Below are 26,494 nucleotides of genomic sequence, written 5' to 3'. Positions count from 1 at the left end.
GGGATAAGGTTTCGAAGGCGGCTTAACATTCCAAAAAGCATGAACATAAGATGCGGCTGGAGAATGATCTGCATCTGAAAACGGCGCTTAGAGAGGGCGTTATGCTGCTTTCATCGAGCAAAGTTAAATCACCAATTGAAGCATTCGCGGAACAGTATGCTAAGCTCAACATGCAAGATGTTTCTGTAGGCAGCATGGTGCGCTTGCACATTCCGTGCAGGAACCCTTGCTGATGCCTGTTTACCGCAAACATTTCTTCAGAAGATGACTGAAATGGCTGGTTGGTTGGTTGGCTGGTTGGTTTGTGGGGTTTAAGGTCCCAAAGCGACTTAGGCTATGAGAGACGCCGTATTGGGAGGACTCCGGAAATTTCGACCACCTGGGATTCTTTACCATGCACTGACATCGCACAGCACACGGGCGCTTTGCTTTTCGCCTCCAGCGAAAAGCTGCCGCCGAGGCCGGGATTCGATCCCGCGTCCTTGGGAAGAGTAGTCGAGCGCCGTAACCATTGCGCCACCCCGCGGCAGCGTTTTTAAAAGCTAAAATAGAACATAACTGAACGTATACAGTCACAAATCATTCAAGTCTCATTCTGATATTTTCAGTGTTTCTCGCTTTGTTCGCTGAAAAAAATAATTGAATAATAATAATAATAGTTTTTCGCAGGAAAGTGAATGCGCATTATCTGTCACTCTTGCTCTGTGGACACCTGAACCGGGCCGTAGGGGAAGCGAGGAAGGCAGGAGTGAAAGAGGAAAGAGAGAAAGGGGTGCCGCAATGGAGGGCTCCCGAGCAATTGCGACTACGTGGTGATCTTCATTTTGAACAGTTTAGCTTTTATCCCAAAATGCCAAGGCTTCTCAGGCCTTCACATCTCTAGTCCAAAGACAATATTCTGTATCATATAGATAAACAACTACATACTCTTAGAGGTGGACATGCCTCTTTGTCACTGTCCGAAGCAACGGCTCCCCGCCGTGGCGGCTCAGAAGTTAGAATGCTCGCTGGTGACCCCAAAGACGCGGTTTCATTTCGGCCGCTTCGGCTGGTTTTAACGTAGGCGAGGAGAAATGCGCTTCCCTTCTGTGCAATGTCAGTGCACGTTAAAGATCTCTCATGGTCGATATTGCCCAAGCATTCCATTACGTCTTTCTTGATAGCCTGTGCCGCTTTGGGACGTTTAAGCAAATAAACAAGCAGAAACAGGTGAAAGCCTTTCAAAAACGCATTTCCAATGCCACGGATGTGCACTTTGTCAATGAAGCAGAAACATGCCCATCCCCCGCCCCCCTTCTTGTGCCTTTTCATGCGTTTATTCGAACGCCTTCCCTACAACGCCTACCATTACCAGAGCTTTTCCTGAACAAGGCGGCCTGTGACGTTCCTCTGTTCAATCGCAATATGATCACCATTGCAAGTCGCTCTAAGTCACCAATCCGCAATTTACCCGAAGGTCATAAATCCCATCCTTCCGAGCCCATCCTCTTGAAATACCTTCAAACATAGCCTATCTAAACACAACTTGCAATTCACTGATTACATTGTCTTTCTGAGGAACTCAGGGAAGAATTGCAAATTACGGTTAATCTCGACAGAGAAGCCAGGAAAGAAGGAGCAAAAATTAATATGGAGAAGACTAAAGTAATGTTACACAGCCTCTGAAAAGAACAGTTTACAATAAGTAGGGAAGCACTGGAAGTTTTAAACGAATAAGGTTGTCGACGTATATCTGGACCACGAAAAAAAATTAATTGGCGGATCAATCTAAGAAGGTGGGCATTTGGAAAGAACTCGCATTTCATGTCTAGTAGCCGACCGGTTTTCATTAATATGAAAGTGTGTAAGAGCTATACCTCGCTGGTACTCACATGCAGGTAAGTAATGTCGAGGCTATGGAACATGATTCTACATAAATTGAGGAACACGCAGAGTGTCGAATGAAAGATTGTAGGGGTAATATTACGATACAGAAAGCGAATGGAGTGGACCAGGGAATAAACTGCCATAAATGACGCTCAAGGTCAAGGAGAACAAATGGATATAGAAAGAACAAAAAATAAGAGGAAAACTGTAAGTCGCTAATGGTAACAAATTATACTCCAAGGGAAGGCAAGCTGGCAGGGTGTGAATAACCTTAGGTAGGCGGATGAGGCTAAGACGTGTCAGGGGTCAGGTGGATGCTGGTAGTATCGCACCTGGTTGACCGGAGTAATGAAGCAGAAGCCTGTTACTCTGCATTAAGTGTAGTGTTGCTGATGATGATAATGTTGAGGAACGCGAGCGTGTTTTTTCGAGCACGCAGCGCCCAATGTTTTACTGACTAGGGGCCCCGGGCGACGTAGCCCCGCTGACTGCCCGGAACTGCCTCCTCTCCTGTCATGAGATAAGCATAATTACCGTTCTGATGGGTCTTGTATACCTCCTTGCACGCTGAAAAACCTATAGGCATCGCTTTTTTTGTGCAGCGTTGTCTTCAGACTTGCACTTTACCCACTCATACGTTTTGCCCCCTCGCGCTTCCAGCTATCTACACAATATATCTTGCTCTTAATATTCTTGGTTAAAAATCAATTCTTAATACAAAATCAGTTTTCAAATGTTCCTAAGCTCGCCTGCCCGCTACTGTCTCAACACGCTTTAATATCCGCATGACACGAAACTCATGTTTTCGAAATACCATACTCTATTTTTCCATACAGCTTGTTTAGAGGAAGTATTCAGAGACTTGGAATGGGAGCAGTTAGGGATACGGGTAGATAGAGGATACCTCGCTAATCTGCGATTTGCTGATGACATTGCCTTGCTAAGCAACTCGGGGGATGGACTGCAAATAATGATTGATGCCCTGGACAGGAAAAGTAGAAAAGTAGGCTTGAAAATCAATATGCAGAAGACTAAGGTAATGTTCAACAGCCTCGGAAGGAACAGCAGTTTACATTAGGTAGCGAAGTACTGGAAGTAGTAGGCGATTATGTCTACTTAGGGCAGGTAGTAACCGCAGATCCGGACCATGAAAAGGAAATAACAAGAAGGATAAGATTGAGATGGAGCGCATTTGGCAAGCACTCGCAGATTATGACTAGCAGCTTACCGGTATCGCTCAAGAGGAAAGAATACAACATTTGCATCTTGCCCGTACTCACCTATGGGGCTGAAACGTGGAGGCTAACCGAGAGAGTTCTATTGAAGTTGAGGACAACCCAGAGGGCTATGGAACGAAAAATGGTAGGGGTAACATTAAGAGATAGAAAGCGGGCAGAGTGGGTCAGGGATATAACTCAAGTTACCGACATTCTAGTGGAAATTAAGAAGAAGAAATGGACATGGGCAGGACGTGTAGTGCGGAGAGAGGATAACCGATGGTCTCTTAGGGTAACAAACTGGATTCCAAGGGAAGGAAAGCGTAGCAGGGGGCGGCAGAAAGTTAGGTGGGCGGATGATGCTAAGAAGTTCGCAGGGTCAAGTGGATGCAGCTAGCACAGAACCGGATTAAGTGGAGAAATATGGGAGAGGTCTTCGCCCTGCAGTGGGTATAATCAGGCTGATGATGATGATGATGATGACTGAAAACAGAGCTGTTATAAGGTTCTAAAGAGAGAGAACAGAAATAAAGGCATCGCCGCCATAGCCGAAACAGCCGAGACTCGCAACTGCAAATCACGTAACGCGCAAAGGATTCCGGAGGCTGACAAATGCTAATTACGTTGCCCGTTTGAATACAGTAATAGGTTTTGCCTGGAATGTGATACAATGCTTTTATCACACGTAAACGACGGCGAAAAGACAACGTAAATGTTGCAAGGCAAATATAAAAATATACTTGGCGGCGCCACAGGCGTCTACTATAGTTTCGGTTATGTTCCGGCTCAGGCACTTCGTGCGCGCTCGGATAGTTTCGTTTTGGACGAGCCGCGCCTAACGTACGACCTCGGAGCAGCAGATGAGCCTTGTATCGAACGAGGCTCAAGACTCGGCACGCACATGCGAAGTATTCTCCGCTCCCCGCGCGCCATTAATCACGGAGTCTCCTCTTGCGTGATAGTGGGCGTAATGATACCATACTACGTAGCAGAAGAAAATACTTTGAATTCGACTGGCGGGAACGAAAAAAACCTCAACTTCTTGTCACAATATCTCAGCAGTAATTCGGATTCTTGCTGCCGGATATGCGGTGACAGTGTCACCAAATGCCGTTTATTAGATTTTGATGGCATATTTGGGTGTCTATAATGTGGTTTTACAGATTCTGACTGCGGTAGTAATTAACAGGTTTTTCGAAAGCACGCGTGCTCTTGTCAGTTATCAATAAATTTTATCCAGCTAAGACGTCCAGAACAGTTAAGTTAAATTGGTTCCCAGGAAGGGAAAGGCGCAGTAACTGTCACACTTGCTCTGTGGACACCCGAACCGCGCCGTAAGGGAAGGGAGGAAGGTGGGAATGAAAGTGGAAAGAGAGAAAGAGGAGCCGTAGTGGAGGGCTACGGAGTAATTTCGACCACCTGGGGATCTTTAACGTGTCCAGAACAGTCGCGTTTTCTAAATTCTCCCAAAATGCGTCGCTATTAGCAGTGACCCGCTACATATCGATGAGCCCTCCTATGCTTACATAGCTTTGCCTATAAGTTGTGTACATATTTATAATACTTATAGCCTATGTTAAGGAGCTTATGAGCCTATATGAAACGCCTGGTGTATGACCTTCAGCAGGAGTGGCAAGTACTGCGACATCTGGACTAATGCTTCAAAAATGTAATCATTAACGAGGTGCTGCAAGCAATCTCTATTAGCGTCTGGTTGAATGTACGACATTGAAATTATTTTCTTCTGCTCACGCTGAGATACATTTTAACTTGAATATAATATTAGGTCGTCAAGCAGAGCTTGTTTATTTTCAATAAACTATTCTATTACATTCCAAGAAGAATGTTGAGTTTTAAAGCAAGATACTTTATCCTATCACTTCAAAAACACGATGGCATTGATCTAATTTCAGTTTTGGTCTTTGTCTTTTACATCGCAATGGAAACGAATTCTTTGCACATCATTTTGTTGTCAACAATGACAAGTTGTTTTACCTATGTGTCTGAACACACAGGTTTGTGATCTTTTCTGAAAAAAATCGGGGCTCTACAATTTCCACGTTACACCCCCTCCCTCCCGTAACCCTTTCTTCATGAAGCGCTTAGCTCGCCTTGGACCAGTTGTAAGACAAGCTGGCCTTCGTGAAGTAAGCCCACATCCAACATAGTAAGCAAAAACTATTAAGTGTGCTCTCTCTCTCTCTCTCTTGAGAAAGGGAAATCACAGTAACAAATACTAAGGCAAAAAGACTGGAAGAGGAAAACATCGCACCGTAATTCAAATGGAGCAGAGAAAAAATGTAAAGGCTAAGTTCCTTTATGATCGGCCAGATATGTGTCAAAGCTTTACCATGCCATGCATGGTTTGTATAACACGTTCTTCTAAATATGCCCTTTCGGCAGTGCCGACAAGAAAAAGCGAGACGAATACGTTATCATGCCGGCGCCGCCAATCGCTGAAAGTGCTTCCTAAAGAGGACACCGGCTGGCTAAAGACCTCTGTAAAGACCGCAGCTGGTGCTACAACAGTTCATGAAATCACTTTCAAGAGTCGTCAACGTTCTTTCCATACACGTCTTAAAATTGTTTTTCCTACTTCTGCGCATATAGCTGTGTAGGATGAGCAGGCACAATTGATTAGATGTTAATTTGCAGCCGCAGTTTCAGATGTGCTCAAACATTGCTGAAGGCATGCATTGAAGGAGGACTTGTTGATTTTACCACCATGAAGGCCACGACGTTACCAGCAGTTGCTCTTCGTCTGGCTATAATGAATGTTTTCCTGACTGACGAATTGCCATTATCACCATTTCAAGAATTCTGCTGTAAGTTGGTATTGTCATCGCCTAAATAACCCCCCGATTTTATCGCATTTTTCTGGAAGTTATCCTCGAAGCTTGTTGGAAATAGTCCAGCTGCTTTGCTATACTGTTTGCCTAAATGTTTCTTCTGGACGCGGAGAAGCAGTCCTTTTAAATATCGTTTGCGCAAGTGGCTGTGTTAGCGTGAGGGCTACTATGCGAGAACTTCTGAGGGAAATGGTTACCTTCTATGCTTGTGACGAAGCAGCTAATGATATTTGCGGATATATGATGCCAATAACAGGAACAAAATAGCACAATAAGTAAGTTGGCGCATTGTATACAACGTTACTTGAGAGATATAAAGCCCATTTCTACCTCCTCGCCTCACTGCGGTTGCTGTTTGGTTAGCACGTTATAGTGCTGAACACAAGGATGCGGGACTATATACCCAGGAGGCCGTCATGACCTCTTTTTGATGGAGGCAAAAAGTAAAGCATATATGTGCTGTGCGATCTGAGTGCATGTAAAGAACCTCAGGTGATTTAACTTTCCGAAGCTCTCCCCTACTATTTTACCCATAGCCTGACCCGCTTTGCGGTGCTAAACACTTTATACTAAGCCAAACGGTTTCTACCTTCTTGATGATACCACTTTTTTTTCATGATCTCTACTTTCGGTGGATTCTTGTTCAATTACTCATGTTCTGGTTTCTCCCCTTCTGCTCTATTTCGTCTTTACGCTCTGCCTTCTTCTTGTTTGTTTCCTACCCTTTTATAGTGAGCCTACCTTTTTTTTCACTTGATGCTCCACAACACATAACACAACAACATGTGCAGCATGTTACATTACCACTAAAAAGGTCAATTTGCCGGCACTATAACAAATTAGGTCGGAAACAAAAGCCATATTTAAGAATGAAGAAAGCGAAAAAATGAATGATTCGACAAGACAGAGTTAGGAGCACTGAAGTGCGTACGCTTATTGCTAGGAAAGAGTTCGAAAATTGCAGAAGTGCCGTTTTTAAAAGAAGGATGCACGAAAAGCGGTAGAACGGGCGAACGTACGTAAGAGCGAATGTAGTTCGCGGGCGCACGGTTGAAAGAAGCGAGGAACAGAAGAACGAATGCAAGAACCAACCAACCAACCAACCAACCCAACCCAACCCAACCCAACCCAACCCAACCCAACCCAACCCAACCCAACCCAACCCAACCAACCCAACCAACCAACCAACCCAACTAACCCAACCAACCCAACCAACCAACCAACCAACCCAACCCAACCCAACCAACCCAACCCAACCCAACCCAACCCAACCCAACCTAACCAACCAACCAACCGGAGAATATGAATTGTCTGCCTTTATCAAAATCGCATTCTCCTATTTGCCAGCCTTGGCGCCGTGCACAAACGCCGCATCCGGAGCAAGCATGCATCTTAGCATAATTATCGCCACCCTTAAACGTCCGGTTATGTCAGCTGTCATGCCGAGTAGCCGCCTTATACGGCTGCATAACGACCGCAGTTTCATATCATGCGTTACGTGCGTACGTGTGCCATGTAGCCCTGCAGTTTCTCCTTGCTGCTCATGACAGGTTACGGTACACAGGTTCCAGTTTCTATCAGCAAAACGTGTTTCCAATAAATTCCACGCTGGTGCAGCAATGTAAATAAAATTGCTTTAGGAAGCCTTTATGCACTCCGACTGGAAACTACACCACGTAGCACTGTAGCAGAAGCTGTAATTTCTAATCGCAAGAAATTAAGGACGTAGCGAGATTTTATTCCAGATCGAGAGGAGGAACTCTAAAGGTATCAAAACCGCCAGGGTATCCAGGTGCCACGAACAGAATAAGGGTCGATTAAGCTTGATTAGGCATTTTTTCACTGCATCTTTCAGTTCTAGCCTCGTCTTTGCAAGTGAAACAAGCTAATTGAGACCACTATATGTGAAATACAATTTTCGAAACCTGGACGGTATCATAATAGACAATATTCGGGTCGGTTGCTCAAACTAAGAGCACGTAGCGATTGCTGTGTGTTCTCGATTAATAGATAACGAGAAGAATTTCATGAAAGCGGTCACAGACAAAGCGTAGAACCAGAGAATGTCAGTTAAAAAAGCGCGATGTTCGGTTGTCGCTATGGCGTAGTGATATAACTGTTATCATCGACAGTGACGATGACAATTATTGGCCGCTGCGAGATGGAACCCATTCACAGCGGAAACGTGTTTCATTTCATTTCAGGATAGAGGACACTAGGACAAATAAATGACGGAGCACAATCTGTGCCTTTTAATCTCCATCTATAGTCCGCCAGCAGCCACTTCCATGCATTAATTTCCATCAGAGACGACACGTCAAAACTGATAGAGAAGTGTGTTCAACGTGCTAGTGAAATTGACCATGAATCGTAGTCTGAGAGTCAAGACATTACCTGCAATCTTGAAGTGCCTCTATGAACTGAGAGAATGTGTTCTGCGCTATATTAATGGCGAACATAGAAAGCATTTAAACAAACCTTTAGATCCCCACTTTTTACAAAACTGGCTGTAAATAGAAGCGCACTCTCCTTCAAAAAATTGATTTCTTTGTATATACATATATATATATATGTTTGGCCCCAGACTGATATTTCGACTAGTACATATTGGTGTGACCAATATTTACGCTCTGGTGAGCATTTTGTTACCACTAAAGTTAAGCTTTTGTGCACTTTTATTCCTAACAGCCCTTTCAAAGAGCACGCGGGTAATGCTCGTAGAATGTTTGGCTGAGGTACACACCGAGGTAAGCTCAGTTTCCCCGTCTTTCTTTGTTCAATATAACCATTAGCATTTTCGGTGCTTTCTTACAGGAGTGGCTCAACGCTACCCGACTAGCGGGTGAAAAGAAATACATTATGGATACAAAATGCAGAGAACTGTTTACAAACGATAATAGATCAGCCGATCCGCGGCACTGTCGAACCAACTTCCTAACCTGTAGGATGCTCTCCAGATACAGAGGCATTTCTCCGAGCTCTAAAGATAGAAATCAGCCGGCATGAGCGTACCACAGAGTACACCGTGATCCGTCACTTTGCTGAAGACCCTGCAATGTCACCGATTGATGCGGCCTAGTTAGAAAGATAACAACCATGGTGATAAGGAAAGGCTTTGGTGCCTCGTATCCGAGTGGTTGCCAGAGGGCGATAATAAATCTAAGGCAACGCTTTGATACCCTTCCATAAAAAAACACGCTAAATCTTTCTACTTTAGCCTCCGGTTCAAAATTTTCACGCTTTTCCCTATTTTATAAACGTTTCTAGAATTGCCCCATTCTACGAGACGAACTCATTTCTGTCCCGTATTTCACCTCATCCCGGCTTGATCATGCACATAAAGTCAGCATCACATCATACAAAACCAAGGCTTGTTCGCAGTCGTTTATTCCCCACACGTCAGCAGATTGGAATCACCTTCCCGGATCGACAGCCAGCATTCAAGACAGCCTGCGATTCCGTGCTACCTTAGCTCACATTGTATACTCAGGCCCTTAACAATTGTAGTCATTGCTGTTACAATTACCAATGTTATTTTACCTTGCACTTACAACTATATTCTTACTATAGAAGCTAAAAATATATAACCAGGAACACGACGCTTGTATTTTTAACTTTGTTCTATACCCTTTGTTCTTATATTTTTGTAACCACTCCCCTCTGAAATGCCCCTGGCCTTAAGAGTAATCATAAATAAATAAATAAAATGTGGGAAGAAGGAAACCCAGAAAAAAAATAAAAGAAAACATAAATAAAGTACGCTTAGGTGGGATGCGCCTAAACGACCGGCAGAAAAAGGCGCTAAACTAACAGTATAGAAGCACGCTTTGCACCTATTTTAAAGCGGCGATGACATAACCTAGAGAGAAAGATAAGAAGACGGAGCAGCTCATAAACACTTCTGCATCCACATTGAACTTCCTTAACTAAACTCGCCTTCGTTAAGGTTTCAGTGAGGGTGCTACTGCGGCTTGTTAATATTTGCTTAATCTTGGCCATCCACACTTCCTTACAGAGCGCTCAATCCACAAAGCAACTGTGTCCAATGTCAATCATAACGATTGTTTATTTAGACCGTTTCCCCGCTTAGAATCCCTGTGACGTTGACCTCTACAGACGCTTGCTACAAGACGACGCCACTATAAAGAAGAAAAAATAAACATCGTTGCCCTTTTAGGAATGACCCTGTCTTTAAACTCGTTTAACAAAGAGTTAATTTTAGATCGCCACTGTCGCCACGTGGTAGCATTTTCCCCACTTCAAGAGAATAACGTGGTCTCAGAAACAAGCTATTGTGGGTCGCAAACTCGGGTTACAGTGCAAATTGAAATTTAAAGCTGCTGTTAATAGGGTAGGCCTTCCAAAATTATATGGTCAGAGAGAAAGCTCTCGTGATTGTCAATCGCCAACTGTCAATTAGGGTTAGATCCCGTAAAAGCTCCTTCATAATTATTCGGAGGGCATCCTTACAGCGACGCCTGTTGTTAAGAATGTACAAATTCTAGATCATATGGTTCTCGATGACTCTAAGTATAATCTTTTTGATATGTAGCCTGCAGAAGACCACGTCCGATCAAAATGCACGGTATTGACACGCTTCAGCATTTTACCGGAAACATTTTGCCCAAACGATGTTAAGGAAGAACCAGACTAAAAGCGTAGAAAAAAAAAAGCAATTATATCTGGCAAAGTAGTCATGCCCAACACATACTGGAACACACCGTTTTTCGTTACTGGAACCCTGTACGGGAAAATAGATTAGTGACAACCAAGAAGACCTATGAAGGCTCCTCGCATTCACGTTTGCTGTAAATGCATGAATTTCGTCCCTGTGTATCAGCCTGTCGATTGGGACCAACTTCGTCACAATCACTGCCACTGCAGAAAAGATAAAATACCGAACTTTCAAATGGGTGAAATGATTACAGTTGTTCAACACATTAACCGGATTTGCCAAGCCGAGCACCTGTTGCAGCCTACAAGCCGCCGCTTGACTTTTTTTAGATTTTTTTTTGTCATCCACCGTCCTACACTAGTCTGAAATTATCGAAAATACGGATTGTGCTGCCGCACCAGCATTCACTTTTGCGCTTTAAAGTGACCGCCTTTCGGTCGCCCAAAATTAACGAACAAAAGCGCGAACAAACCCAACCACAGGACAAACATCATGCGGTTGCCAGAGGATATTGTCACGTGGTGGTGACAAGGTCGATAACACAAAGGAAGAGTCGATGTCTGCACTGAAGAAACTCTTTATTGGGCTGACTTGCGCCGGCAAAAGAACTAAGTAACTCGGCGGCGGCGATAGCAACAAACGTGCACATCCATCGTCGAACAGAGAACGCTCGTCACACTCGTCAACGCTCAATTGAAAGGCTGCTCAGAACAATCTAGATAACGTCGCAAACTGCTACCAGCACAAGCTGGAACATAGTAGAAAGTGGCTGGAATCTTCGAGGCAGATCTCGGTGCGTCTTGCGCTACAACGGAACTGATATAGGTGCGACTCGCGACATCGAGCATTAACAAACAAAGAATACAGAACTGATACGAGATCCAGAATAAGAGTGATAAGGCCGTATGTCGGCGGCTGTTAAAAAACAACAAATACAATTTTGAAGGTTTCGCGGCGATATCACATCCGCCTTTACTGCTGATACACGTGGCGCGAAGTACAAGGTTTCATCAGAGCCGTTTAAAGCATTTTGGAGAGTAAGACGTGGCAGTAAGCTTTGACCCATTGGCTGCGCACTCCAACCCGCGGCTTCGGTTCTGCGGACAGAGCACATAGGAGACTTTTCAATTATAAGCTTAGGCTTATGGCTGAATGCTCACAAGATGACCCAAGGAACCGATGGCTACTAGCGCAGGGAACAATGTCGTCAAGACATCAGTCACGCTCCCTATCACAGTTAAGCAGTAGCTTTGCGTCGTCTATTCGCACTGACGCTGCGGCCTAGCGCTCAAAGAATACTGCTTAGAATACAGAAGGCAGCAAGCTTCGGAGGTAAAGTTACTTCACACGGAAATAAATAAAATCGTATTCCGGCGATGGGGAGTGACGACGCTGCTACCATTGCACCGACACTCCATACCAAACCACTACTGGCCACAAAACCACACATGGCCAGACCTAATACAGGCAGTTCAACATATAGAAATGAAACCAAGCGGTGCCATTGCGATCTGAACGTAAGAAGCCAAACGCTAAAACTGAGGCCAACGTGAAGCAAGGAAACTTGGCTACCAAATTGACTGCCTTTGGGATTGTTTTATTGGTCACTCAGCTGATATTCGCTTAACAATGGGCTGTTCGCTGGACAAATAAGGATTCAAACGGTACGTACGCTGGCCCGCTAACTTACACCCTAAGGCCTTAGACCACATATGGTGATAAGCCACAAGATTAACGGTCAGTTTGTGGGGAATATACGCACATATCAATCCAGTTCGTCGTGCTGCAGTATTGCTCGAACTATGTGATTTAGGGAATAGAATTATTGATGAACATCAGGTGCTCATGGACCTTCAATTTATTTATGTTCATCAATCTTTGTAGGAAGAAATGCGTATCTGCTACGGAACGTTTCGTGCATACCGTCTCTCTTAGCATAACCGGCAAAGAATTGAGTATACCGCCACTGTCAAGCGCAATCATCTGTGTAGCTATCAGGTAGAACTAAATGCCCAAGGCATCCTCGAGTACGATGTCTAGTTCCACTTACATCCACAATATGACATTGCATGATGCACACCAAATTTGAAACGCACACGCTCGAGTGTTGGTGACGAACTTCCTGAAAGGATACTGACGCCTCAAATAAGACCCATTGATTTCTTTTCCTCGACGATCACGCAAAAGAACCGAGACATCGTGGCCTTCTCGACCAATTTCTGAAGATTAACCTAATCAAGGTTATCAGCTCACATTCAACAGCAACTCAGACTGCCCCGTAGCAGGTAGCACCAGATGAGCACTCTTCTTCATAGTTTCAGCGAGTTAGTTTCGTCAGGGCTGAAGCCATGAAAAACGTCGTTTGTCAAGCACCGCATTATCACTGATGAACACTCATCACCTCTGTGTTGAAGCCTTTGCCATTTATAGTTGCGACAATGCCAGGCCTTCTGCTATTATTAGTAAATCAACACTTCTGGACAAACTCATCCAACAATTGACATGGTCATGGGTAGCCCAAATCGATCTAGAGAAAAGGAAGAAAAAATAGTAGGCACACTTTTATGTTTCGGCAATTTCAAATGCTTAATGAACATGAGATGCCTATCCTTGCCGCGCATCGGCGATACAACATACCGGCTCTGCAATGCTTAGTATGTCTTATCGATGATCCTGAAGAGGGGCTACTAGCATAGTGAAGTCGCCACCAGATCGCGAGGGGACTGCGTTCATTACACCGGAACGGCTTTTCGACTTCATTTAGGTTCAGTCCAGCAGCAGCTCAGTAATAGCAAGTAATGTATCCTGCACAACCGTACTGAAGTGAGACATTAGTCTGGTATACTAGAAAACGCCATTGCGTTTCCTTCTAACCATGAAGACCACGTCAAAAGGTTTCGGATAAATCTCGACTTACGCTAAAACCAGAGAAGGTGCCACGTAAACTATGAGCAGCTCTTGTTTATTTTTCATATTGTAAGCAAGAATGGAGTCCTAACCCTCAGAAACCAAGTGTTATCAGACTGGTTTCACAATCGTATGAGAAGGAAACGTTGTCTAGATTTCTTAAAATGTGCGCGTTTTGGCGACAAACTTTCCCATTTCCTGCATTGAAGACCATTAACCCGGCTTGCCAGAGGAGAGATGAAAATCGCGCTTCAAGTGCCCCATTCGTAAACCTTCCAGGACGTTAAGCACCGCTTAGAGGTCCCTCGTGTTCTCACGCACTTTGGTGCAGACAGCGAGACTGAAGTTCATATCGACGCCACCAGCGGTGGTGCAGGCGCCGTGTTGTTCAAACAAATGACGGAGCGCTGAAAGCTATTGTGTAACAAACAAACCACAATTCTTGGGACCAAATTGTGCGAGGAAATTCAGGCCTTTGTGTATAGGGTGACAAGGGCATCTCAGATTTGCCCACACTTTGCACCGAATATAAGGGCAGTATAATTTGCCGCGGTAAGCCGCCTCCGCTGCACCTTACGTGGAAACCTGCCGTGAGTGTTAGCCACGTGAGACGACCCCAAATAGACAAGCTAGGCTACTCAGCCTCAAGGCGCATCTGCCCAAGCCCCTTGAACAAATTTGGATACATCTCTTCGGTCTCTTCCCACCTTCATCAAAGGGCAAAAACTGGAGCATTGTAGCTGCAGAATGCCATCAACGCTATGATGACGCACCAGCCTGGCAACTGAAGTATCATTCGAAGCAGGAAGTTTTTTTTTTGTTTTATTTTTTATTTACAAATACTGCAAGCCATTACGGCCCATGCAGGAGTGGTGCAAAAACTAGCTGCCAGCTTGATTCATCATACACATTGCTCAAGACCATAAAACATGCAGAGAAACACAAAAATCTTGGAGAAAACAATGGTGAATGATACAATTACAGACTACAAATTTTAAAAAATTACATGAGATAATCTTCGAGTTCCTTAGCGAAATTATTTGATTCCGTTATTTTTACCGACAAGGAATTCCAATCTGCAATGGTTCTTGGAAAAAAACTTTGTTTGAATGCTTCCGTGCGCGCAAAAATTGGGACTAAGGAATTATTGTGGCTATGTCTGGTTTTTCGTGCTGTTGATCGCTTTATGCAATTACTTGAAACTAAGCTTACCTTACCTGTAAGAATTTTGTACAAAAATATTAACCTGCTAACTTTTCTACGAGTCTGTAATAGAGGGATACCGCGTTTCTTCATCATAAGTGATGGGGAATCTAGCCTTTTATATTTGCTGAATACAAAGCGAATAGCTTTTCTCTGTACCCGCTCCAACTGATTTATAGCTTTTTTGTTATGAGGTTCCCAAATTATCGCCGCATATTCGAGCTTTGTCCTAATAAGTGCTCGCCCGCTTAACTATCCTAATAAGTGCATTATAGGCAAGCAACCTTGTTTCAATCGGAGCCGTTTAAAGTTTCCTTTTAAGAAACCACAATTTTCTTAATGAAGAACGGCAGATATCTGATATGTGACGGGACCATGAAAGATTGTTCGCGAGTGTAACACCGAGATACATATAAAACTCTACTTCCTTAACTAAACTGTCCTGAAGCTTATAAGAAAAAATGCTGGGCGTCTTTTTTCTAGTGATCCGTAATAGCACCGTTTTCTCCACGTTAAGTTCCATGCCCCATACCTTGCACCATTTGTCAATCTCAACAAGTGCATTTTGCAATAGAGCATGATCATCCGTGGATAAAATTTCTTTAAAAACAACACAATCATCAGCAAATAATCTGATAGACATATCGCTATTGAATACATCAACCAAGTCATTAATATAAATTAAAAATAAAAGCGGGACTAACACACTGCCCGGTGGGACACCAGAAGAAACGCGCAGTACAGCCGATAAACCCCCAATGTCAACAAACTGTGTTCTATTGTTAATATATGCCCTTATCCACTGAATTATATCGTGCGGCAGTCCAATTTTCTCTAATTTATACAGCAATTTTGTATGTGGCACCTTATCGAGGGCTTTGCAAAAATCCAAAAACAACACATCAATTTGTCCGGATACATCAAGCACTAGCGAGAATTCATGAACAGTAGACACCAGCTGGGTGACAGTCGACATGTTCCTTCTAAATCCGTGCTGGTGTTTCGTCAAGATATTATTTCTATCAAGAAATTCATGCACATAATTGGCTACAGCATGCTCCAGCAACTTGCAGCAGGCACTGGTTATTGACACTGGGCGGTAATTAGTTACTGAAAGGCGATCACCTTTCTTAAAGATAGGAACAACGCGTGCCTTGCTCCAATCTTGTGGTATCTCTGCCTTTTGAATAGACAAGTTAAAAATATGCGTCAGAAAGCCGGACACTTGTTCCGCGTAGCGTTTTAAAAACATGTTTGGTATCTCGTCAGGTCCGGCAGCCTTTTTAGGATTCAACTTTATTAACATAGCCAAAACCCCTTCTCGTGTTACTACTAACTCGCTAGGGTCGCTAAGAGCTGATACCGGAATCTGGTACTCATCATTCGGGGAATAAACGCTTTGGAAATAACTATTTAGGTGGTTAGCTATCTCTGTTGAATTTGTTATCTCTTCATTTTCTACTTTTATTTTCAAAACTTCTTCTTTACTCTGACCTAGGTAACGCCAGAACTTTTCTGGATCCGACGTAATGAAATCTGCAAGGTTTTCATTAAAAATTTGTGCCGAGCTTGATTAACGTCTGTTAAGAGCTTTTGTTTACGCTCCAAAAATTCGCTCGTACCCGTTTTACCCTGCTTTCTTAGCCTCTTTATTTTACGTTTGGCGTGTATAATATCCCATGTATAATATCCCGCATGTATAATATCCCGCGCGTATATATACAAAATGCAGTACTTTATGCCGCACAAGGTATTCTTTTCGGACAGAAGCACAGCACTTGCGGCTGAGTTCAGCCAGACTGTAAGAAAAGTCATACAAGCTATTCAATAACAAGAGCATACTATTCGCAGGTGAAAAACCTAATGTGCTGGTCAGAAAACGGTTGTGGGCAAGATTGCCATCTATCAAGACATTAGATCCATCCTTGTGTACAGGGTCTTCGTCTATAACACTATACTCCAGAATGCTTACGGCGGAGAAACCATGATGGCCTTCGGTATCCTTATATCCATTATGAAGAAACTCAGCCGTCTCCACAAGGATGAAGCTCACACAGGAAGCCCCAGTAGCCCAGCTGTACCCCAGCTACGCACCGATTCTCGACAACAATGAAAGAAGGCAAGCGAGTAATTATGAATTAACTACCATCCTAGCGCAGCCATTGCAAAGAAAACTGCATAACTTGCTTTGAAACGTCGTAGTTTAATGGAAACTGTAACAATAATTGCGATAACATTCTAATGCAAGAAATGATTAGTTCTTTTTGTGAGAAATTCTAGTTTCATTTAATACCACTTACTCGAATCTATGATTTACAGTTGTCAAAAGCGCTGCGCACAACCGCGCCGCAACCAATCAAATCGGGAAACACTTCTTGGCGCTCCCTACACCGTTGTCGTCACATGTGCATTCTGGTGTCGCACACTTATTGGATGCTCTCATGTGAAGCAGGCTGCACGGGGCTCTTCCGACTGCTTTCTTAAATTGTGTTTATTCTTTACTCACTCAGCAGCCTGCGTTGAGATGAATGGGGTATGAGAAGCGTTCTCTTCAAACGGCGATGTTTTCTGTTAGCGCAGCGAGCAAAAAAAATTATTCATTTGAGTCGAAGAGTGATGAAAAACGCACTGATCGAGCGCGGTTTCTAAGCTTAGTTAATAGCATTTCAATGTCTCTTTAGAGAAACATTTCATCAAATGGGAGGTGCGAATAATTGAAGACAACATTCCCGGGTACGGCCACTCTACATGCTGATGATAGGCTGAGAGTGAATGAACTAACTCGAAGTGGCAACTGCGTGGGTACAACGATTAGGTAAAAGGTCCCCAAGGTAGATTACATTTTTATTACAAAATTGTTGATTCGGTACCACCCGAGGGAAACTACCGAGAAATGACTAAACTTATGAGCTCCACGTCCTTGTTCTAGCTTCGAAACCCGTCCAAGGAAGAATGTTTAGCTTCGATGTTTTGGAAAAAGTTGCATTGAATTTCTTTGTAGCCGTCAGATTGCAGTTGGGCGAACTCTGAGTATTTACCACTTTATTACAAATCTACTTCACCTACGAATATTTCTCTAAACTTTGGATCAACTAATATTCAAGAGATGCATACTACGCGCTGTTAGATTGACTCTGGTTTGGGACGCCGATTCACTGTCACTAAGTGGAAAGCTTGCACGCGGACATATTCGTCCAAGCAATGCGCTTGGTCGCATCGACAAAACTAGAATACAAAGACATTATCAAAGTACGCTGCCATGCACACTCAGAAATCGCAATAATTTGCACCTGGAGAGCTATAATCTCGTGCTATTTGACCTCTCGATGTTTATCTGATGTTTGTTTCCCTTGGAAGCATCGAGATGATGCTCATTAAAGGGCAGCGCTCTTGCTCAGGGCAATGCGATGATCAGAAATGTCAATGACATTCGTATATGTATCACAAGTGCTTCGCAACGTCAAACCTCTGTTTGTCCAACACAGCAGTCGAAGGCGCCTTAATGTTTTTCAGGAAGCAGCTGGGCACTTCGCAAATGAAAATACGCTCCGACGGAAAAATGAATTTCAGTACCCAGGGGCAACTACCCCGCCGGACAATAACTTGCGGCCATTAGTGATGTCCAGTTTTGTCAGAGCTAATACAAACTTAGGCTTCCTCAACAGAACAGTAAAGGTTGTCAAGTCAAACAAAATTATCTGCATATGAATGAGTGGTGCACCTTTGGTGGAGTACACATGCCAGGCGTAGGATTCGAAAAACAAAGTGGTACTACTGGAATTGGAGCATATTCATTCCGTTTCATAATTTCCTGCTTCAGGTGGCCAGAGTCAGTAGCTCCATTGTAAAGCAGATACAATTTACCGCTCATTTCGCTTAGACGGAATCAAACATCTGTATTGTAATAACAATATTATGATAACTGTAGAGATTAATAAGCCATGTTCGTCAGGGAACTTGCACCTCGCAATAACAACCACACTCAACATGTCAAAAAGTTCAACGCTTTCAAAGCTTGCTTTCAATAATATTACCTTGCGCTTACAGTGCACTACTGTAATCAGCTGCTTTCTGACGTGGTGTCAGTAGTATATTCTCATGATGAGCTTTCCTCTCTCTGTTTTATGGTTGTGTGTGTAGCATCAAGCAAATATTTTGGATATGTGTGTATTTGCTTCTAATGCTATTTTGTCAAAATGCATGAATTTACTCCACTCCTGCCCGAGTCCTGAAAAGGAATGGTATTACGCAAAAAAAAAATAAATACAAGGAAAACTTGATTTTTTTTTATGTCCAGCACTGCTCGATCACGTGAAAGGTAGGCAAGTAGCGCGCAGCAAATGATGACGACAACGTAGCGCCCCTACTGTGGGCGGCTTCTTCAGAGGGTTAGCTTTGGGGTTATCTCTATAGCGTTTTAGTGTCGGCTTATGATATTTCCTCATGTTTGGTATCAGCAGAAAGGTAGCCCGCTCCAGACACTGAGCTGGCGATCTGTTCGTAAAACACTGTTCGTAAAAGGCCGAAAACTAGGCAGATGTACGGCGGCCTGTTTACCAGCAGCATCGTTCGTCAATTCCCAGCCTAGTATTGCTGGAATTGCTCCAAGCGATTCCCAGAGAATTGCTTGGAGCATTGATTGATAGCTGATAATATGTTTCGTCTTGCGTGAATCATTTCATGGAAAGCAACAAATGATTTACCAAGTACTCCCTCATTACAAGGAGGCTCCCAATCTTTTTAATTAGTTCAAAGTCGGAGAGGGCAAATACGTTAGGCAAAATGTATCGAAGGGATGCTAGTGCCGTGTATCTTGAGGCGGCAAAATACATTATAGGAAAGGAGGCTTTCGCTATGAGCGCGATGAACATCTCCCGCAGGGTAGCAGCTACGGTGGTCACGGGCCGCTTAAAAGAAGCCGCAACAGCCTAGGAATTGTTCAAAATGGAACTAGCACCATTCTTAGTGATTCCAAAACGGCCCTTCGCAACTTCACTAGGGGTCGTATCTCCGCCACTGCATTCAAAATGCTTAGCGTGTTGCCAAAATATAGGAACGTAGTGGATCTCGTATGGATCCCGTCTCACTCGGACATCCCGGGGAACGAGGCCGCTCACCAATATGCTGGAGGTTTTATCAGCCGAGCTGGTGAGGGGATCTCGGTCGCGGGTATCCGACGGGGCGAGTAACTAGATACATATCAGGCCATTACCACCTATTACAAGGATCTCAGGGCAAGCCTGCCTCCTCTGCACGCTTCCTTCAGCCGCGGCTGCAAACGAGGTCGCCGCGAAACCCCTGAAAGTATATCAAAATCTTTCTCGACATTGTAAATCCGTACTGCCAATTGGGCGGCAAGCCTGCTACCTTAGACTATATAATCTGGAACTGCACAGATGATCCGAATTCGGCAGATCTAGCTCCATCTCCCTCGCTGGAACACTGGGAAGCTGTTCTCGCCAGCCAAGATCCAGACGTCCAGTCCTGGGAATCGGCAAGAGCGCAATAGGTCGCTGACAGACTTGGACTGCCGGCCACCTGGAGCAGCTGAATGCCACGGAAGAGGAAAACTATCGCTGACAAATAAAGTTTTCTTACTCTGGCAGGGAAAAAAAAGCACCGTTTCTGTCACATTTGCTATGGAGGGGCCTGAACCCAGCAGTGTAGGAAGGGAATAATTTTATTTATATAATTCCGTGCATCAACTATTCCCAAGTCTGCGAAAGCGTGGGTGCTCGGAGAGTTCCACACGGGAATTCTACCAGAAAAATCTGCTTCTGGTGGAGATGTCTGGTCTTCCGAAAAGGATGCGGTGGTGTAAGTCCGATGCATTGCTGATGACCTTCCTGCATGCGACACCTGCCCCATAGCGACAGTATGCTGCTTGGCAGGACTGAAAAGAAAAAGAACGCCGATAAGAACACTGGTATGTTTTCCTAAATATACAGTAGGAAGCAGCCGCAAACAAATCTAGGTTGTTGAACATCAATCTCACTCGTAGCGTTGTGGCTGTCTCTGTCCATATAGAAGGAAGAACAGGAGCCTGGAGCAGCAGTAACGTTCAGTCAGATTCGTAATCTCAGCAAACCTTCACGTCATGTATACCAGTCGTATCAATGCATGAGAGCCTAAATTGATTCAATATTAAGGCGAACATTTCCACCAGCGAGATCTGCTGCTCGTTCAAATTAGGGCTTTTTCTTGCTTTCAATTCCGCTTTTCTACACAAAGGCCTGCCGTGGTTGTGCAGTGGTTACTACGATGACTGAGTACCCCGATTGGAAGCCGACCACTTGCGGCTGCGTTTCGATGGAGGCGCAACCAGAGTCGTCTGTGTGCTGTGCGATGTCACTGTGTGTGTGTGTGTGTGTGTGTGTTTGGCTGTAGGAAGAAGGAAAAGAAAATGCGCGGGCCTGCTACTGGTTCTATAGCTGAGCCACCTCCGTTTCCTCGTGCAGAAAAAAGAGGAAAGAGAGAGGCAAGAAAAGGAAGAGGGAAAGAAAGACGCGCGCCGTCCACCACCGAAGTGGTGGCGTGTGCAATGACGGCCTACAACAGATAAAAATTCAGTGGCAGGCTAGCCCCCGCCGCAAGCGGCGGTGACCTACCTGCCCTGTCACTGCGCCTTAAAGATCACCAGGTCGTGAAAATCAATCCGAAGCCCTCAATGGTGGCTTCTCTTTCCCTCTTTCAACATTTCCTCCCCTTTCCTGTCTTCCCTTACGCCATTGTTTGATAGATAAGGCTCCTTTTCTTTCCTGTAAGCCACCTATTAAAGCGAAAGACTACGCCATGTAGAGCCAAAGTCCCTTTGTGAAGCCGGAGCCGCTACTGCGCATGCGCCGAGCAAGAGGTGCGCCGTACATGACTTCAGGGTTGCGCACCCGCCGCTGCCACCGCCGACACCGCAGCCTCACAGCGCCGAACAGTGCACCGCTCGGCCGCCACCGATTCCACAGCCTTGCTGCCCGCGTTGCGCACCCGCAGTAGCTACAGATGCGACATTCATTACGTCAGAATTGCGCTGCCGCACATACTCAGTAGCTACAGATGACATTTTACTCAGCCACTAATAAAAACAGGATGAGAAGCGTTCGTTCATTAAATGAACGATAGATGAAGTTGAAAGCCCACGCGTCTACTGCGACTGACATCAACGGCGACTATGAAAAGCCGCCCCGACGGATCCCGAAGTTTCGGCCTAGTATAAGGCGAGTCGGCCACGAGACCGAGAACCACAGAAAGGCGAAAGGTGCCGAAATCAACAAAAAGTGTGAAGAACGACTTGGGAAAAGACGACGCCGAGAAATGGAAAATCACCGACAACTAGCCGCGAGCGGAGTCACCTCGACCTCGAAGTCGCCTCGACGTCTGCACAGGAACAACAGCTAATGGAAATCGCATTGCGAGAGATGCAACTGCCTATTCAACGAACCATTCCAAGGACTATGACGATTGCCGCGGTCGGATATGTTGCGGCAATCGGAGCTGCAACACCCGGTGTAGCCCTCAATGGAGCACCAGTTGTTACGAGGGGTAACGACGGTTGACAGCAGTGCCGCTTGGTCAATGGATAAAGCGCCACCTAAAACCATTGCAGTTTTAGCTATCGCAGCACTAGCTGGGGTAATCGCAGTGTATGTCTTTGCTAAATGGGGGACAAACAGAAGGTAAACAAGCTGCGAATATAAAGAGCATTAGTACGTGGAATCGTTCGTGCAACCTTCCTCGACACACTACGTCTGACCGGAGCTAAACAGAGTAATTTTACTACGAAAATAGCGTCAGATTTTCTCAAATTTCCGGGCTTCAGAAAATATGCTTTTCTTCAAAAGTGATAGTGGAAGCTTCTTGTTTGCGGCGCCGAACTCTCCATTGGCATAGGCACCAATAGCCATATTTATAACTTTAATTAGTTGGCTTTATCTAACTACGTCGGTAATTAGATTATCTTTGCAGTATATTTTGTCCATCGCTGTTACAAGTTGTTGCTGCAAATACTTCACTTCTGTTTTGAACTTACTATATTAAGGAATTATTTACCTGTTTGCTTAGACACACGATGTGTCAAAACCTTGCCCTGTATCGTCGGAAATTCCCCGGAATATTGCTTTAAATCGAGAGGTGTGGAGAAGTATTCTAATTTTTATTTCTTTGTTCCAACTACTGTTCATTAGTTTTATTTAGCGCGCAGATTCTAAACGAACTTTCGAAGACCATGTGTTTTACGTTTATTGAGGCTCAGCGACATAGAAAATTGACTGTATAACTTTCGTTCGAGCACAAGAGGTGCCAAGCATTGTCTCCAGCGATTGCTGCCAAAGCAACTGGTCCCACATTATTTTAAATCGCTCTCCTTTCATTTGGCCGATTTATATAAATTTTACCTTGCCGACTTTAATCTGAGCGCTGCCAAGCCCAGCAGATATACGTAGTGCGATGGCCGACGAGCAAGCTTATTGCCATCGCCACCACCTTGTTTCTAATTTGTTTTGCAGCAAAACTCAGCCAACTAAGTGTTCATATAGGTTGCACATCAGCACCCAGTATTAGCTGAGAGCCGAGATGTAAGCAGCATAACAGGCCCCACGTGTCAATCTGTCCGCATGAATCTCGGTCAGCTGCAGCACTACGTGTTTACAACGCCTGCAGCTTATGTATATATTTGTAATTAAATCTCACTTTCTGCCCAGAATCATAGAAAAAACTACATAATATTGTAAGAGTGCATAACTTGCAGGTGAAGGAAGAAAACAAAACTAAATAATACTTAGCATGAAATGTGGACGATGGATTTGTGTTTTGGAGATTATTAAAGTAAAGATACTTATGCGCACGCTAAAGCAATATGAAACTACATAACATGATCATTTATGTTTTGAAAGATGCCCAAAAACACCAAAACACAAAAGCGTCTAATTCTCAAGAATCTGTTGAATTCTTTAAGGTAAATGTTTTCTGGAAGCAGCTTATGAACAATAACAGCAGATCATAAATATAAACCCACTCGAGCACACTTCCAAAACGATATTATCGGGTTCTGGACGTATAAAAACGTAAAGATACCCGTGCGAAATACGTGGACCCGAGTAGCGTATGGTACTTTTCTGTGCTTATTATTCCTGACAATTATTCTGCTTATGCTCGAAAAAGATAAACAATGTGGATTTGGCTGAGAATCCTACCCGAGAATCATGCGCCATCCGCTACATAATTCTCCCCGATTTATATGGTGCGCTCGCAAAAAGCCTCGCGGCTCACCACAAACGGGCCAAAATGAGGTAATGCAGAGTAGGGCACAACCCCGGGTCGACGCTTGGCCAGCGTCACGACGCATTAAACCGTCGTGCGCCGGAATCTCAATAAAGTTTTAGATAGATACATACAACATGAACCTTTTTTGAGACCATCTAGGAATAATATTGGTTCGCACTTTAAGAACTTTTCTTAGGGAGTTTGAAGCAACGTCCTCGCACTTCAGCTTACTGAATGCACATTTTGCCTCGTTTATTTGCTTTATTTTGTGCACAGCACTATACTGCCTATGCATCCTTAAAATTTCAACAACATACTTTTCACGTTAAGAATTTTCTCGTACCGGCAAAAACCAACCTGTTTTCATCAGTAAAAAATCTGTCTGTCGCGCGCGCATTTTCAGCTGGAATTTCATGTTTTCTGCTGTCGCTACCTCAGGGCATTTGTTTTGGAGCATAATTAAGCTGACTGCTCACTAGTCGTTCCGCAGTAGTGACATTTAGACCTTGTGCCAAAATCACGTGATCCGCTCGCTTGGTAGGTTAGCCTAAAAGGTGAAGCAGCGTAAAGATAGCCCTAGCCAAGGGAAACCAAGAGCTGTTAAGGGCCGCTTAGCTCAGTAAACACCAATTTTTCATTAGCGAAAGTAGTCATTCAATACCGCTTGATGGTTGGGAAACTAACCCGCCTAGTGCAGCCGCACAGTGGCACTGCTATAAATCGAGAAACGTCGTTTTGCGATCGGTGGAATAGGAGGGGAAAATGATGCTTTGCTGGGTGGAGTTGCGTTTTCATTTTGGGGTAGATTAAGTGATGCTGTGTAAAAGTATGTGAATAGGTTTGTTTTTGCAAGACCAGTGGGTTCGGCGAACGGCGCCATCAGCTTGTTCTGCGATGAACTGCCTTTATGGCTCTTTCATGTTATGCTTAAATACTACAGTAGTGGAGATGCGCCATCCACCGAAGAGACATTGGTGGTCTCTGAGTAGGCTCCCCAAATGTGTGTGTATGTTAATATCTCGTCATCATGGGGATGGTCCAAGATGATGAGTTCGTAGATAATAGGAACGTTATGTGTCAGATGCTGGTCTAGCTGAACTCTCTAACTGTTACAAAAATGTTCGAATCCGCCATCGGTATTCAGAGATTAAAAACTCACGTCCCCGACCATCTCCAAAGTTACAGAAGAGTTCGTTCTTTTTAATATGCCACTATATTTTTCACCAAGGCTTGGAGAGCTACTGCGGGGAGGCAAATTATAGATAGCTTATATGTTGTTACTTAACTTTGTGCCTTACATTAGCGCGGATCATTGCGCTGTTCGCTCTCGTTCAAACTCTACCTGCACACATCAGCTTCATAGCCTTACGACGCGATATGCGGCTTAATTCAATTATCCTGATCGCTCGAAGACACTTTCAACTGTTTCCACATTGTTGCACATTCGTATAGCCGCTTTGGGAAACTTTGTAGATGTTACCTTGGCAATTGCGCACTGAACACAGCCGAGAATCTCAGACATTGAATTTATTGTTGACCGCCAATCATTTTGCTACAGCCGGTGTCACGTAATGCGCATTCCGTTTCTGCGCTCGTAATGCAGATAATATATTTCTCTTGTTAAGTATTCGCTTCTTCCCTGGCTTCTGAACATCCGTCACCACTACGTGACAGTAAGTGAATCTATTTTTTTTGTTTTGTATGAGCCGATTGTTTTTTTTTTAATTTGCGCATGTATAGCGTAGCTCATTGCGGTGGCTAAACTGGAATAATACTTTACGTTTCTAAGTTAAAGACCCCTGTACAGTTACTTCAATGTGTATATTAGCATATTGAAATTCATAACGTTCTTATTCTATTCCGATCTGAGTAATTGGCGACATGTATTTTCACTTTACAAATAGTGGAACCGTGCTGAAGAATTGGTAAAATTATGTACGCCAAAATGCACAATAACAGACTCTAGAGATGGGGACAAGAAAATGTTCTCTGCGGTGCAAGCATCTCGAGCGAGATCGAATTTTGGCGCATGATAGTTACTGTTGCTTATGCGCAATATAACGTCACATATACCTACCGAGATAGAATGCACTGTGCTATCTCAAGGTGAGCGCTTGAATGCCGCGCAAAGCGGAAACTAGGGCGACATTTTGCCCGCTTGTCGGTACATGCAGAGTCAGACGGTTAGACCTTAACTAAAATATTCAGTAAAATCCCAAGCTACCTAACGCTCGGCGTGCTGATTCATGAAGCGGGGTACTGCTAAACATCTGTTAAGGTCAGGCGACCACCCGAGCACCTAAACGTGCGAGAAATTCAAGGGCAGTACATGAACTCAGTGAGTGCTTTCTGCTAACGAGGCCTTTGCATTTCCGCTCACAGCTCTACAGATAATTGTGTGTTTTAAGTAATCATGAACCACACATTTCTGCAAGGTTGAAACATCCCAATGTAAGCAGGAAAAATATCCACTCAGCAGCCAGGGAATCAGATCCAGCTATATGGCTCTACTGGAAGCGCTT

General features: G+C 44.2%; 1 pseudogene; it reads right to left on the bottom strand.

Annotated features, from left to right (window-relative positions):
* The window catches only part of LOC146181244 (uncharacterized), a 232,701-nt pseudogene extending 217,572 nt beyond the window's left edge, over positions 1–15,129 (bottom strand).
* Between the last annotated feature and the right edge of the window lie 11,365 nt (positions 15,130–26,494).

This window comes from Amblyomma maculatum, chromosome 8 (assembly GCF_055883805.1).
Source record: "Amblyomma maculatum isolate TAMU_Amacu chromosome 8, ASM5588380v1, whole genome shotgun sequence".
In the NCBI taxonomy this organism is placed as follows: Eukaryota; Metazoa; Arthropoda; class Arachnida; order Ixodida; family Ixodidae; genus Amblyomma; species Amblyomma maculatum.
The sequence above is the reverse complement of the archived record's forward strand: the minus strand, read 5'-3'. Positions and strand labels throughout refer to the sequence as shown.